Source organism: Schistocerca cancellata, chromosome 2, assembly GCF_023864275.1.
Source record: "Schistocerca cancellata isolate TAMUIC-IGC-003103 chromosome 2, iqSchCanc2.1, whole genome shotgun sequence".
Taxonomy (NCBI): Eukaryota; Metazoa; Arthropoda; class Insecta; order Orthoptera; family Acrididae; genus Schistocerca; species Schistocerca cancellata.
Window position 1 is genome coordinate 863,863,461 of NC_064627.1, and position 17,257 is coordinate 863,880,717.

The 17,257-nt window shown below is 42.7% G+C and overlaps 1 long non-coding RNA gene across 1 annotated transcript in view; it reads right to left on the minus strand.

The window, feature by feature from the left end:
• Positions 1 to 17,257, minus strand: part of LOC126148655 (uncharacterized) — a 227,572-nt gene that overhangs the window by 96,454 nt on the left and 113,861 nt on the right. The window lies entirely within an intron of this gene.

A 17,257-nucleotide genomic window follows, 5' to 3' on the forward strand; every position in this document is an offset into this window, starting at 1 on the left:
AATACGGCGATACGTCGACGATATTCCACACCCTGCTTTGTTGCGCTCGTGTCAAGCCATCCTGGGCTTGCATACCAGCAAGATAATGCCCGCCCGCACTCGGCGAGAGTTCCTACTTCTTGTGTTCGTGCTTTCCAAATCCTTTCTTGGCCAGCGAGATAGCCGCATTTCTCCCCAATTTAAGACGTTTGGAGTACTGCAGGCAGGACCGTCCAACTAGGTCAGTATTCGAATGATCTTAACGCGCCAATCTGACAGAAATTTGACACGATATCCCACAGGAGGACAAACAACAACTTGTAAAGCGGAATAGCTTTTTGCCTTAGGGCCGGAACTGGACCAAACCCTTTTTGATTTTCTCAATCTGTAAAGCAGTTTCTCTTGAATAAATTTTCCAATTTTTCTGTAATCATATGTGTCTTTACACGTGTATGGGATCTACCGACTACCGTCCCCCTCGGATAATTCCTTCGTGGTGCGTCGCTTTTTTTATCTTCGAGTGTATATCTCGGCGCCAGTTCTATTAAGTGGCCAATCCATGTAGTTTTCCGTTAGGGTCCTCGTAGTGCCTCCATCACAGTCGCTCACTCGTTCGTTCCCTAACACGCACCGAGACGAAGAGACGATAGCGCAGCAACAAAACATGTTTTACGTTCTGCGTCTCAACCGCAGTAATTCTGTGCGGGGTGATTTTCGTCGAGAGTGCAGCCTAAACAACGGATCGGTCTTAAGGGGAGTAAGAATCTTGCATTACAGCATTAGCCTCCAACATCGATTCGTCTCATCGAATGTGACCCTTTTTGTAATGATTTGTGAAGTTCTACGTCTATCTACCCCCCATACATACAACATCAGGAGAACTGCGATGGCACAGAACAATACCATTAACTCCGGACACGCTACTAAAAGAATGGGACGAGTTTAACTATCTTCTTGATACTTGCCGCCCGTCCAGTGGATAGCACACTGAACATTTGTGAAATGTAGATGAATACTTTGATCCTAAATGTAATTAAAGAAAAGTGTCCCGTGGTTGTGTATGTATGAATGTAACAAAATGGTTCAAATGGCTCTGAGCACTATGGGACTTAACATCTGAGGTCATCAGTCCTCTAGAACTTGGAACTACTTAAACGTAGCTAACCTAAGGACATCACTCACGTCCATGCCCGAGGCAGCATTCGAACCTGCGACCGTAGCAGCAGTGCGGTTCCGGACTGAAGCGCCTAGAACCGCTCGGCCACCGCGGCCGGCGAATGTAACAGGTACTGCCTTTTAAGATCAGCTGGTTCTTCTGAAAATAAAAACTTTATAGTCCTCTACGTAATTTGAAATCCCATTCCCAAGTTTCTATCTTCACTTATCTAGAAGATGTAGTCTTTTGAAATAGGATTAATATTTTTTAATCACCCTCTATGTAGTACACTGTCTCAGTTGCAAATTAAACTTTACTAACACGCTATTTCTATACCAAACATTCATTTTCAAGCTTTAAAAAGCGACGAAGCAACTTCTTCGTCTCAGATATTACAAAGGTGCGTCACATCCAAACTGGATTGTCAAAAAAAATTTTAACGTGCAGTGAGACTGAAGTACACACGTGATGTTTCAAAAACTTTCTTCCGTTTCCTTGACTAAACCACTATGCCACAAAAATTGTAAATGACAGCGTGCATACGGCATTTCACCGTACTTTATTCAGCTCTAGTGAAATAAACGCCTGTTAACTAATACAAGAAATACTCAGTAGCCATAAAGTGTAAGATTTAATTAACAATCTTATCTTTCCAGTCGATCAAGGTGAACTAGGAGCAAAACTGGCACCACTCACGGAGTAATATCTCGCAGGCCATCACGCACATAAAACGTCCTGTAGAGGTTCTGGACCACGCCCATCGCTGGGGAATCGCTGACAGAGTAGAGGAGTAGAGGAAACTCCAACACTACAACGCCATCGCTGCTGATTTCCCAGGACGACGATGCCTCTCCAAGCTGAGTTTATGACAGGCGGAGAGATAAGAGTCAGCCGCCGTTTCCTCCTCACGACAACACTTTTTCTTTTTTTTGTGTCATCAGTCTTCCGACTGGTTCCATCGAAGCGGTCCCCTGCTCTGTGTTCCTGTCCCTTCTTCTAGCCAGTGCTTTCCACATTTCTCTTCTGATAAGTCCACTTAACCTCAAACACGTAGAGTCTGCTCTTACTGGTTTTCCGACAGTGCACGATTCGTCTCCACACACTGCAGTGTTCCAGTAGTACATACTCAGAAATTTTATACTCAGAGATGTTTAATACACTATTGGCCATTAAAATTGATACACCACGAAGATGACGTGCTACAGACGCGAAATTTAACCGACAGGAAGAGGATGCTGTGATATGCAAATGATTAGCTTTTCAGAGCATTCACATAAAGTTGGCGCCGGTGGCGACACCTACAACTTGCTGACATGAGGAAAGTCCAACCGATTTCTCATACACAAACAGCTGTTGACCGGCGTTGCCTGGTGAGACGTTGTGATGCCTCGTGTGAGGAGGAGAAATACCATAACGTTTCCGACTTTGATAAAGGTCAGATTATAGCCTATCGCGATTGCGGTTTAACGTATCACGACATTGCTGCTCGCGTTGGTCGAGATCCAATGACTGTTAGCAGAATATGGAATCGGTGGGTTCAGGATGGTAATACGGAACGCCGTGCTGGATCCCAACGGCCTCATATCACTAGCAGTCGAGATGACAGGCATCTTATCCACATGGCTGTAACGGATCGTGCAGCCACGTCTCGATCCCTGAGCCAACAGATGGGGACGTTTGCAAGACAACAACCACCTGCACGAACAGCTTGACGTTTGCAACAGCATGGACTATCAGCTCGGAGATCATGGCTGCGGTTACCCTTGACGCTGCATCACAGACAGGAGCGCCTGCGATGGTGTATTCAACGACGAACCTGGGTGCACAAATGGCAAAACGTAATTTTTTCGGATGAATCCAGGTTCTGTTTACAGCATCATGATGGACGCATCCGTGTTTGGCGACATCGCGGTGAACGCACATTGGAAGCGTGTATTCGTCATCGCCATACTGGCGTATCACCCGGCATGATGGTATGGGGTGCCATTGGTTACACGTCTCGGTCACCTCTTGTTCGCATTGACGGCACTTGGAACAGTGGACATTACATTTCAGATGTGTTACGACCCGTGGCTCTACCCTTCATTCGATCCCTGCGAAACCCTACATTTCAGCAGGATAATGCACGACCGCATGTTGCAGGTCCTGTACGGGCCTTTCTGGACACAGAAAATGTTCGACTGCTGCCCTGACCAGCACATTCTCCAGATCTCTCACCAATTGCAAACGTCTGGTCAATGATGGCCGAGCAACTGGCCCGTCCCAATACGCCAGTCACTACTCTTGATGAACTGTGGTATCGTGTTGAAGCTGCATGGGCAGCTATGGCTGTACACGCCATCCAAGCTGTGTTGGACTCAATGCCCAGGCGTATCAAGGCCGTTATTGGGGCCAGAGGTGGTTGTTCTGGGTACTGATTTCTCAGGATCTATGCACCCAAATTGCGTGAAAATGTAATCACATGTCAGTTCTAGTATAATATATTTGTCCAATGAATACCCGTTTATCATCTGCATTTCTTCTTGGTGTAGCAATTTTAATGGGAAGTAGTGTACTAACAGATTTCTTTTAGCGAGGAATGTCCTTTTTGCCTGCTTCTTATATCCTCCTCACTTCATTCGATATGCGCTATTTTCATTCCAAGGCACCATAAATCCTTCATTTTGTCTGTTCATAGTCCGCTATTTTGATGTTAATTTATCGCTATCTCAGTTCTGCTATTCCTCCTTACTTTCGTCTTTGTTCAGTTTATTCACAATTTATACTCTATGCTCATTAGGCCATTCCACTAAACTTCGACTATAATTCTTCCTCACGTTGACTGAGGATAGCAATTTCATCAGCTAATAACATAATCGACATCCTTTCAACCTCGATTTTAAACCTATTTCTGAACGTGTGTTCTTTGTCTTTCATTGCTTCTTTAATGGACAATTTGAACAGAATTGGAGAAAGATTGTATCTTTGTGTAACAATCTTTTTAATCCATGGATATTTATTGGTATTCCGTTATTCTTCCCTCTTCTTTCTTCTACATATTGCTTATTACCTGTATTTCCTTACAGTTCATAGTTACTTTCTTTAAAAAAATATACATATTGCACTAATTTATGTTTTCGAACGCTTTTTCTAAACTGACAAATCTTAAGGTTTTGAAAAAAACGACATTTTGTCTATGGAGTGCGTGACTGATTATTTTGTAAAAATTTTTTTAGTTATAGACGCAATCACATATTTATAACACAGTCATAACCGGTTTTGCCATACAAGATGGTCATTGTATGGCCGAAAACGGTTATGACTGTGTCATAAACATGTGATTGCATCTATAAATAAACAAAAAAACTTTTACAAAATCTTATGGTGTCATGATTTGCCTCAATTACCAAGAGCAACTTCAGAAATATTTCTCTGGTGCCTTTTTCTTTTCTAAAGATAAACTGTCATTTAACAAATCGTCAGTGCTGTTCACCATATTTCTGTTCTAAAGTATGTGAGCAACTTGGATGCATGAATTGTTAAATTGATGGAAGAATATAGAAAGGAAATGGGAAGATTAGAGTTTATTGTACCATCTACGAGGTCATAAAGAGGTCATAAAGAGGTCACAAGTTCGTGTTGGGGCCGAATGGGGAGGGAAATCGACTGAGTCCTTCTAGAAGGAGACTTCTGACATGGAAGTTAACAGAAATGACGAACTACTGGGTGAGATTTAAGCTGATAGTAAATACAGAACTGTCAAGAGACTAGCTAGTAGAAGGCAGGGAATACAAGCGAGCCGCTAGCCTTCGTGTTACTGTGGCGCCGTTTGTATCGTAAACGTCCTGGCTACCCGAACGCTCGTGAAGGTAGCAGCTGACACAAGACCTACTTGTATACCTTACCACGGCTTTTTTTAATGTTTTTTAGTCAGTTCTCATGAACCTTCAATTTACGAGAAAGCTAATATTTCATTTGCAAAATAGGTGTAAGCTATAGGGAAAGAAGGGTAGTATGTATTAGGTACAAGAACCAAGAGGATAAACAATAAGAATGACTCCAAAGTAAATTTCGACTGACATTTTAGTTACTCAAAAAGTTTTATTTACTTATTTTGTTTTAACATATTAAAAATACAGTCGAGTTTTCCAAAACTATTGAAGATGACAAACTATGGAACAAAACAGTCACTGCAGAAACACAACACAGCAGAAAAACGACACCATTTGGTAAAAAGGTATGAATTCATAATTATATGCGTTTTTTCAAATACCTGTAATGACAATTTAAAAACTAATAGTCACATGGATATAAACAGTAAAGAACATTCTTTATCTTTAACAGCCATAAAATGAAAGCCCACTGCAGATGCTGCAACTGCAGTGAAACATATTTGGGTTAAAAAACAAAATTGTGTTTTGCTAAAGGCGGACCCTAACCAAAAACATACGCATTGTTAAAGCAAACACGAAAAAAAAGAGCTTCAACCCAAAGATAACGAAGAAGAAAATTAAGCTTGTACATTTAGGACAAAGTTCACTCAATTTGTACTGAATGAAAAGAGAAGGCGAAAAAAGTTGCCAGCGTGTTTTCCATGCACGACAAAAGTCGCAGGAAATTTTCGAATCGGTCACAATTAGCCCTCAAGCCGGAATTAACACGCCTTCTCATGCTACCACACACTCGCTGAAGTGTGTCGTGTGTCACGGGTGTTAACAGCCTGCCAGAATTCGTTTGCTCAGGACTTCTAAATGATCTGTATTTTTCTTCATATAACGTGGTGAAGCGAGAACCAAAGAGCTTCAAGAGTTTGGATCCGCAAACCCTAAAGACTGATTCTCGTTACTGAAACGTGTACCTTTTATCTTGTTGACTACCAGTGTGAGGCACAACACCTAAGATCTGTGCAGACAGAACATCGTGCAACAATCAAGAGGAGTGTCCAACCCCAAGGTCGAACAGCCTACCGTAAACAAGTGCTTACGTTGAGCCGTGTTAGATCCGGCTAGCCTCTCTCCTGCTTGCAGATGTACATTATGGAAAGTTACTGTCCCATAACGAGTGAAGAGAGGATCCACTACCATGGGAAGATGGGAATCGTTCCAAAAATTGAACTTGATTGCTTTTGTTGCACCCTGCCAAAATATTTTTCGAAATTTAAATAAAAATTAAAAGAATCGTGGTCGCCTTCGTCTGTAAAAACTATTTATTCATAAAATCCACTGTTTCGACTTCGGCCGTGTAGCCATTATAAAATAAAGCACTGCAAAACTTATGCTCCAGCATACGCCAAAGTGTATAACATGTATAAATGTCATCATCAAGAACATAGGCTGACTATTTAACCAGAAAAATGCGTCTACATTAGGAGATGCCATGTGGCTAGGGCCTCCCGTCGGGTAGACCGTTTGCCTGGTGCAAGGCTTTCGAGTTGACGCCATTTCGGCGACTTGCATGTCGATAGGGATGAAATAATGATAAGGACAACACAACACCCAGTCCCTAAGCGGAAAAAAATATCCTGCCCAGCCGTGAATCGAACCCGTGCCGTTAGGTATGATATTCTGTCGCGCTGACCACCTCTTTTTTTAATCTCATTTTGCTCGTTTTCGTTCGTTGTATCTGCTCGGAGCGGACGTCGCTAGACACCCGTTTCAGTTCGTCGTTGACCCATTAAGTCAGTGTTTTTTTTTCTCTCTTTTCTTCTTACAGAGGGCAGCTAACCCTCTGACCGAACACGCTGAGTTACCGTGCCGGCGCCACTGAGCTACCAGGGGCGGCCATTAAGAGATAACAAGCGTATGTGCATATTAAAATGGCGTCTATTATACACACTGTTACCTATATTGTTAGATTTTGCTTAATACATCTACAGCTACGTGACTACTCTGCAATTCATACTTTAGTGCTTGGGAGAGGGTTCATGCAACCATATTCAGATTATTTCTCGACCGTTTCACTCTCGAATAGCACGTGGGAAAAAAATGAACTAAGTTTTTGTGTTCGGGCTCTGATTTCTTTTATTATATTATGATGGTCATTTCTCCCAATGTAGGCTGATATCGACAAAATATTTTCGCATTCGGGGGCAATAGTTGGAAATTCAAATTTCGTAAAGAGATCTCGCTGGATCGAAAATGAGTTTGTTTTAATTAGTGTCACATCAACTTGCGTATCATATCCGTGACATTCTCTCGCCTATTTCGCGATAACACAAAATGAGCTGCGCTTCTATAAACTTTTTCGATGTCCTCCGTCAATCCTGTCCAGCAAGGGCTATATTCCGCTCAGCAGTACTTCAGAGGACGTTGGATAAAAGTAGTGTAGGCAATCTAGTAGTCGTATTGTTTCTGTTAAATACTCAACCTATGGACTTGATGATGACACACACCGTACAAAAGGTTCCGAGACTGATTTTATTACTGGCGTACAAATGAGGTCAGGGCAGTGACCTCGGTGGCAGTATGAACTAACAACTGTTGAATGTTTTGGAGAAGATAACAGTGTGCAAGTTCGCCCCGCATTCCTTCACTCCCGAACGACGTCTGGATGACTACCGCATCTTGATTAAAATGAGAAACGTCAACTTTTTGATTGCCTAACCGACATTGAAGCCAATGTGACGCGCGAATTTGATGACGTCCCAAATAAGAACTTTTAGTTTCACATGGTTGTATGAACGTTCTGTTCGTTGTACGCAAGTGAAGGGAAACTATTTAGAACACCTGAAGCATTAAAACCATCATCCAAACTTTTATCTAATTTTTTAAATCCAGTCTCTTAAGTTAGTTGTTTTGTTGGTTGGTTGTTTGGGGAAGGAGACCAGACAGCGTGGTCATCGGTCTCATCGGATTAAGGAAGGATGGGGAAGGAAGTCGGCCGTGCCCTTTCAGAGGAACCATCCCGGCATTTGCCTGGAGTGATTGAGGGAAATCACGGAAAACCTAAATCAGGATGGCCGGACGCGGGATTGAACCGTCGTCCTCCCGAATGCGAGTCCAGTGTCTAACCACTGCGCCACCTCGCTCGGTTCTTAAGTTCGTGGACTGACAGGGTATATAAACATTAGATATTTTTTAAAGTTGTGACAGACACTGAAGCTCAATTTTCGCAGTACTTCAAATGGTTCAAATGGCTCTGAGCACTATGGGACTTAACAAATGGCTCTGAGCACTATGGGACTTAACTGCTGTGGTCATCAGTCCCCTAGATCTTAGAACTACTTAAACCTAACTAACGTAAGGACATCACACACATCCATGCCCGAGGCAGGATTCGAACCTACGACCGTAGCACCAACGCTGTTCCGGACTGAAGCGCCGCCGGCCGAGGTGGACGAGCGGTTCTAGGCGCTACAGTCTGGAACCGCGCGACCGCTACGGTCGCAGGTTCGAATCCTGCCTCGGGCATGGATGTGTGTGATGTCCTTAGGTTAGTTAGGTTTAATTAGTTCGAAGTTCTAGGGGACTGATGACCTCAGAAGTTAAGTCCCATAGTGCTCAGAGCCATTTGAACTGAAGCGCCTAGAACCGCTCGGCCACAGTGGCTGGCAGAATGGTGCAGCAGCTGTCATCGTAGATAAGCTGGACAGGAGCAGAAATGATAGAAGAAAACATAAATACAGTAAACATAAGTTTTACTTACCTCACAGCTATCTTCAAGTGTTGCGAAGAAACTTTACAAAAGAACAAACAGCGAAGAAGTCCAGCTATTACGAAAGAGCGTCGTGCAGTGAGAGACTCCCGCTGTCAACGCACCGGCGTGGCCGCGCGGTTTGAGGCGCTATGTCATGGATTACGCGGCCCCTCCCGCCGGAGGTTCGAGTCCTCCCTCAAGCTTGGGTTTGTGTGTTGTTCTTAGCATAAGTTAATGTAAGTAGTGTGTAAGACTAGTGACCGATGACCTCAGCAATTTGGTCCCTTAGGAATTCACACACATTTGTTAATGCACGACCGAACAGTGGAAGGCTGACTAAGACTGAAGACAGGCCCTCCCAGTAAGATGGCATAAGGCCGCCGAATCTAACTTAGATTATGTTGAAAAATAGATTTTCGTAGTCAAAAGAGTGGGGAATAATACGATTTATTGGAATTCTGAATAAAACCAACCTGCTTTCTGAGTGCCCATCGTAGTTAAGCCTTCATACTCCCCTAGACTGGGAAACCTTAACAGAGCTGTCATTGAGTTTAAAACAAATTCTTCATTTCAATAACAATAATAATTATACAACATAACCCACTTCCTCCTAATTTGTTTAAACATCAAATGCAGCTAATTAGAGTTTAATTAATTTGTGAGCTACAGCTATAACTAAATTCCTACAAGTTTTATTATTAGTATTTAGTGTATAATCTCTTAACTAGAAACTCTACTGCCTGCAGCGTCACAGTTGTGTCAGAGATAATTATAAACCTACTTTATTGCCTTGCCCATCGAGCTAATCCCGACGAGCGTGCCCCTGACACTGGGGAGGCCAAGATGTTATTCGCTGCAGGTTCCTAATAACTAATTTCCTGATCTAAGTCCTACTAACTAGTTCTAACCGAAACCAAATCCGGTGCTTTGTCTAGTATTAGTGACATTGTTCCCCACTCCCGCTAGTCCTGTACGTGGCGCATTCCAGACTACGAGAAAAGTCGGCCTATCCACGCGCAGGTGGTATAGGAGTAGGGCGCGTATTCAGTGTTTAGTATGTCTCAATTTTTTACATTAATTTATGTCCCTCAGGTATTCCTTTAACACTTTTCGTGATACCTCATCTGCTAGTTTATTGAGAGTTTGAAAAGTGTCTTCTTCTCTTGTTGTTGTTTTTGTCTTCAGTCCTGAGACTGGTTTGATGCAGCTCTCCATGCTACTCTATCCTGTGCAAGCTTCTTCATCTCCCACTACCTCTCCCTCTACGATTTTTACCCTCCACGCTGCCCTCCCGTACCAAATTGGTGATCCCTTGATGCCTCACAACATGTCCAACCAACCGATCCCTTTTTCTAGTCAAGTTGTGCCATAAACTCCTCTTCTCCCCAATTCTATTCAATACCTCCTCATTAGTTATGTGATCTACCCATATAATCTTCAGCATTCTTCTGTAGCACCACATTTCGAAAGCTTCTATTCTCTTCTTGTCTAAACTATTTATCGTCCATGTTTCACTTCCATCCATGGCTACACTCCATACAAATACTTTCAGAAACGACTTTTGACACTTAAATCTATACTCGATGTTAACAAATTTCTCTTCTTCAAAAACGCTTTCCATGCCATTGCCAGTCTACATTTTATATCCTCTCTACTTCGACCATCATCAGTTATTTTACTCCCCAAATAGCAAAACTCCTTTACTACTATAAGTGTTTAATTTCCTAATCTAATTCCCTCGGCATCACCCGACTTAATTCGATTACATTCCATTATCCTCGTTTTGCTTTTTTTGATGTTCATCTTATGTCCTCCTTTCAAGACACTGTCCATTCCGTTCAACTGCTCTTCCAAGTCCTTTGCTGTCTCTGACAGAATTACAATGTCATCGGCGAACCTCAAAGTTTTTATTTCTTCTCCATGCATTTTAATACAGACTCCGAACTTTTCTTTTGTTTCCTTTACTGCTTGCTCAATATACAGATTGAATAGCATCGGGGAGAGGCTACAACCCTGTCTCACTCCCTTCTCAGTCCGCCGCTCGTGGTCTCGCGGTAGCGTTCTCGCTTCCCGAGCACGGGGTCCCGGATTCGATTCCCGGCGGGGTCAGGGATTTTCACCTGCCTCGAGATGACTGGGTGTTTGTGTTGTGCTTATCATTTCATCATCATCCAGGAAAGTGGCGAAATTGGACTGAGCAAAGATTGGGTAATTGTACGGGCGCTGATAACCACGCAGTTGAGCGCCCCACCAACCAAACATCATCATCATCATCACTCCCTTCCCAACCACTGCTTCCCTTTCATGTCGCTCGACTCTTATAACTGCCAACTGGTTTATGTACAAATTGTAAATGGCCTTTCGCTCCCTGTATTTTACCCCTGCCACCTTGTTGTCTTATTAGTTGGCATGTGTCACGGTCAGGTAATTGGTCACGTAATGTAGAAGCAACATCATTGAAAAGGGGGCACTCGTAGATCACATGATAATGGGTACCCTCTGGTTCACCACATTCACATGTGGGTGTGGCCCTTTTCCCGAGCCGACATAAATATGTCGGGTATGGCCCATGTCCAGTGAGAAAATAGATCAGTCCTCTAGTGGGTTCAAAGTATCTCATTTTCAGTCGTTCCCTAATGCTTGGAAGAAATTCAAATGTTCTACGCCCTGTTTCATCCGCCTTCCATAGTTCTTGCCACAATTGTTCGCCCCTTTGCCGAATCTCGCCCTTATCCTTACCCCAGTGCCTAATACCTCTTCTGTCTTCGTGACGTTCCCTTTCTTAACCCAGAACCACGCAGCCTGCTCTCTAATTTTGATGTCCAGAGGACAGAGCCCCATTTGTCATCGAGTTTCTTTTGGCGGAAAACCAGAGCATCGCAGGTATTGCAGAATTTCTACGGAGTCCGGACCGTGAACAAAAGCACGGTGAAACTATGGGCGAGGCGTCTGTCATCATCACAAGGTCCCGCAAACCTGCCCGATCTCCTACGTGCTGGCCGGCCGCACACAACTGTGACTCTCGCAATGTTGGAACGTGCGGACACTCTCATTCGAGGTGATGGACGGATCACAATCAAACACCTCGCTGCTCAACAGCATGTCTTTGTTGGTAGTGCTGACACACTCGTCCACCCGCTGGAGTAGTGAAAGTTGAGTGCCCACTAGTTTCCTCGCCGCAGACAGAAGACCACAAAGAGCAACGGGTGACCATCTTCCGACTTCATCTCTTTGGCGCAATGAAGGATGCACTCCGCAGTAAGCAGTACGTGGATGATGGGGAGGTTATCAACTCAACAAAACGTTGACTTCGACGTCGAACAGTGACAAGCGGCCATATAGCTGGCGTAATGCCATCGCGTTGGAAGAAGATTACGTTGAAAAGTAGATTTTTGTAACCAAAAAGGTGGGGACTAATACAGTGTATAGGAATCCTGGATAAAACCAACCCGCTTTCGGAAAGAAATGTGTTGCATTGCTTAAGCCATCGGCACACGGACCGTGCATCCGAACGTTTAGCGTGCCGAGTTTCTGACGTCATAGCGTGGAATAGCACGTTCGGGAGTCTTTCCGAACGTGCAGAGCAATATCTGGAGTGTCAGATATTCTGAGCGTGCGTTTGAGCGTTGACCAATGAGATGGCACAACGCCACCTACGCCACACGCACGCCGTCTCCTTTCAGTACAGAGTTGTGAGGCGCCATTTTGGCATTCATTTCAAGCCTATATGTATGTATGCCGTTTCTGAGCACCAGCAAATTGAGAATCACTGGAAAACCCGTTGTTAACTGTGTGATTCGTTGCAATAAAATTATGAGAAACATCAGATTCGTGGCATACGAATTATTGTAACTTGCCTATTATGAGAGTAGGCTATTTGAAGGCAGCGACACACTGAAGATCCACCCAAAACACATTGTTCTTGGTACAATTTGTTATAATTAAATTTCAATTAGTAACATATATACGATTAAGGTTTTCAGCATGGGTAATATAATATGATTATACGAAAAGGGAGTGTTGATGGTCTAGCGTAATGAGTAGCGTCACTGTCTTGACCTGAGTTGTATGTTGAGGCGGTGGTTCGCGGCATGACACATCCAAATTTTTTCCTAACATTCGCGTTTTTATTAGGTTCTGATACTTTATTATTAGTTTAATATAAGTATATACTATGACATTTGATGTTATGTAAATATAAGTTCACATATTTTTGAGGGGTGACTTTGTTCGATTGGCTTAATCTACAGGACAGCTTGTGCTACTTGTATAAAGATTTTTGCTCCTTTTTCTTTTACGCTTCGTAAGTCACATGTTGCAAAGATTCTGCCACTGGCTAGGAACAGTGATCAAGTAAGGCTGACATTGGAGTTTTACTAAAATGTGGAAATGATGAAATAATGTTTATCTTATCCAGAGAAGTATTAAAAATTTGTACCACACTGTTTGTAATGGAACTTTTATAAGCCTGTGTCCTTATCGATTGGACACGGTACTTTCCTTTTCGTGGACGATGGAGGAAATGTGCGTTTTAATAGAGCTAACGTGGGGATTTTACGCTCGCCCGTTGAGTAAACAGTGTAGAAACATCTCTCAACACCCGCTGGAGTGCGTTGCGATCGCGGGGTCTAGTTTAGCCAAAGACCTTGTAAAAAATAACTAGACTCACTGATGGCGCTGCAGTCGCGGCATAATTTGAACCTTCGTCTGGACGCCATTATAGTGGTTGTAATCTGATGTGTTGTGTAGTACTGTTGTTTATGAAGACCCTGATTCAACGTTGTGTGTTTGTTGGGACGTACATACAGTATTTGTTACTCGTAATTCTACTGTCTGTACATTCCAATCAAAAGAAATACAATGGTGAAGAGTCGTGCAGCGATTAACTGTACAAATAAATTCGAGAAAGGAACGAATATTACATTTCACAGGTAAGTGAATATTTTAAGTTGTTTTGTATGTCAGTGCACTTGCTTAATAAATGTTTTTGTTACACGGTATTAGTATAATGTCTGTGCATCTATTTGCAGGTTTCCTTTCTCAAAACCACAGCTGTTACAAAAATGGTTACACGCTGTCAGGAGGCAGCATTTCCGACCGACAGAATACCATTTTATATGTTCTGATCATTTTGAAGAAAGTTGGCTGATCTGTAGTGTTTTCATGGTCTAGGTTAGGTTGAAACTTGATAATTTGGTCGTGCGTTGCCAAAGCACTATGCCATATATAACGCACTTCTCGTCATAAAATCTAAAGCAAGGTAGAGTCAGAAAATATCTATTAATATAGTGGGCAAATCTTCGAGTATTTTGATGCATTTTGCGTACATCTATCGTAAATGAACTACGAAAAATGCTAGGGATCCAGTACGTAACTTTTAGCTACGGCAGATTCCATGTAGTATGCAAGATAAATTCATAAACAGTGACTAGTTGCTGTTTGTTCATAAATTAAAAAGTATATTGTAGTAACGTATTTAAATGAGGCATTATGTTTGTGACCTAACTCAAGGGAAGACATTTTATAACCAAAAGCGATGTATAAACATTCGAACTCCGCGCGTCAGTTTACCACTCTAATGGCCGCCGCCCAGCTATTCTATTTGTCCGCTCTTCAAAGTCGACCACTCGTGCGGTTGTGGGGGCCTGAGTTTAGCAGGGGATACAACCCGTCGGCTTTGAACAATGACGTAAGAATTCGCCAGAGAGCATGTATTACAAAGATGAAAGAGCTGAGAAGAATGTTCAGAAACAAAGGAATGCGGTCAAGAAAAACTGTATTTCACATATGTAAGGGCCAGTAGTATTTTCACGTTAACGATACCGGGTATTTATATCTAAGTATTTCTCCGCAAAATACAATGGAAAGAAATTGATGAAATATGTTACTAGCAAAGAATACATCACGTGAGATGTATGTCAGTTGTATCTCGAAACTCTTTCGAACTATATTGCTTAAGTGCAGTACGGGATACAAGTTTAGCGTACGTCGATTTCTTAGTTTTAAATAGCATTACTGTCCTGTTCACTTGAACTATGTATCGCCTGTTTCACTAAACCGTAAATGAAACTCCAGATACAAATTAAAAGCTCGTTCGAAGTATGTTGCCTAAGGACAGTACGGAATACGAGGGTGTTGTAAGTCGATTTCTTCGTTTTCATTAGCATTACTTTTGTGTTCTTCACTTGAACGATGTATCCTCCGCTTCAGTAAACCCTAAATGAAACACGGGATACAAATTTTAGTTGTGACGGGGGTTTCGCAAGTACACATTCGAAAATGTCGTACTGATACTAGAGCTGGAAAACGAAACAAGATCGACATCTGTCAAATTTCTGTTACGTACTTCACAACACGAAAATACACATATTGGTGGAATATAAGAAACAAACAATTAACTTAATTAAATCACACGTTTAATAATTTAACGAATATCAAGCGATCGCTTTTAGATTCCCATTCAATTATTTTAATGATAGCGCTTATTAGAACACAGAACTGTTTTATTATCTATGCCTCGAAGTGAAGACATTACTGTCTATGACTAAGGTATGACGTCATTGTTCAAAGCCGACGGGTTGTATCACCTGCTTCACTAGACCCCGATCGCGTATACCACGTTGGGGCCCACCTACAGTATGCACAAGTCGCATCGTTAATGAGCGATCAGCAGCACGTTGAACTTGCCACGCTCAACCTTAACGTTCGACAGCACGGTCCCTGTGCCGACTGCTTTACTGAACACAACTTGCAAGTTCCGCGGGTGGCCGAAGCGCCGGCTTGCAGGCGACGTGTCTTCCGAGCCACTCACCGACAACCCCGTAGGACAACAACAACAGTAAGTTGTTTTCTGGGCAACTCCTGCAGGCGCTGCCACGACAATCGGCGCTTCTTTCTCCGACAGACGCTGCCCCTGTCGTCACTAGGGGGCGCAGCAAACACGACACTAATTGCTTACACTATGCGACGTGCTAGCAAGTAGGCAGTATCATATACAGGGTGTCCCAAAAAGAATGACCCGATTTTAAATAGAATTATTTATTAGGAAGAAGGGCTTAACACCAACAAATTGCATACTAAAGTACTCAGAAAAAGACAGAAGTTTATAAAAATCTATCATAAATGTTCAATATGTCCTCCACTGGCTGCACGGACGACATCTAGCCGATACACGAATTCATCCCAAACTGATCGTATGGTGTCTTCTGTCACTGAAGGTTTTTAGTTCATCGATGCCGCGAGGTAATGGAGGAACGTAAACACATTGTTCAACATATCCCCAAAGGAAGAAATCACATTGTAAGTAGGCTGTTTAGGGTTTTATATTGGCAACGCCACGTAGCGCTCTGTATGAAAATCACTGGCTGTGCTGTGTGCAGTGTGTGGCTGGTTTGCATTGTTGTTGGCTATTGTAGTGTTCGGCAGTTGGCTGTTAACAGCGCGTAGCGTTGCGCAGTTGGAGGTGAGCCGCCAGCAGTGGTGGATGTGGGGGGAGAGATAGCGGAGTTTTGAGAGCGGATGATCTGGACGTGTGTCCACCAGAAAGAATGAATTTGTATTATTGGATATCATGAACTGATACATATATATTATGACTTTTGAACACTATTAAGGTAAATACATTGTTTATTCTGTATCAAAATCTTTCATTTGCTAACTATGCCTATCAGTAGTTAGTGCCTTCAGTAGTTTGAATATTTTATTTAGCTGGAAATAGTGGCACTTTTGAGTAACGAAGATTTTTGTGAGGTAAGTGATTCATGAAAGGTTAGTCAGGGCTATTCTTTTGTAGGGATTATTGAAAGTCAGATTGCGTTGCGCTAAAAATATTGTGTGTCAGTTTAGTGTTGATCAGAATAGGTAAAGAGTGAAATGTCTGAGTACGTTCAGTTTTGCTCAGCTGTTTGAAAATCAAATAACGTAGCGGCTTACCAGCACAGTTATTGATTAAAGTTTTCTAAGGGGACGTTTCAAAAAGGTCTTAAGTCAGGGGACCTGGGAGGCCAAGAATGTAAAGCCTGGTCTCGCGGTCCTGAACATCCTATCCAACGATGAGGCACATTGGCATTGAGTAAACTACGCCCGTTGTGCCAGTGCGGTGCTGCTCCATCTTGCTGATAGATGAAATTGTCAGAGTCAAGTTGTGAGAGTAACCAGTTCCGCAACATTGCAAGATATGATTGTCCTGTTATGGTTTCTTCCTCAAAAAAGTAGGGTCCATAAACCTTGCTTTACGAAACAGCACAAAAAACATTCACTTTTGGTGTTCAATTGTTGCATGAGGATTTTCAAGCCCCCATATACGCACATTATGACGGTGAACCTTACCGCAAATATTGAAAGTTGCCTCATCGCTGAATATCAACCATGACATAATAGTGTCATCTTCCATGTCCACGCGCCGGGTCAGCGCACTTAGCGACATCTAGCGGATTTTTTCTGAAACTCTAGACCACGCCCATTACATCTAGCGCTATTTCAGTTACCTAGTGACATTTGTCTCAATAC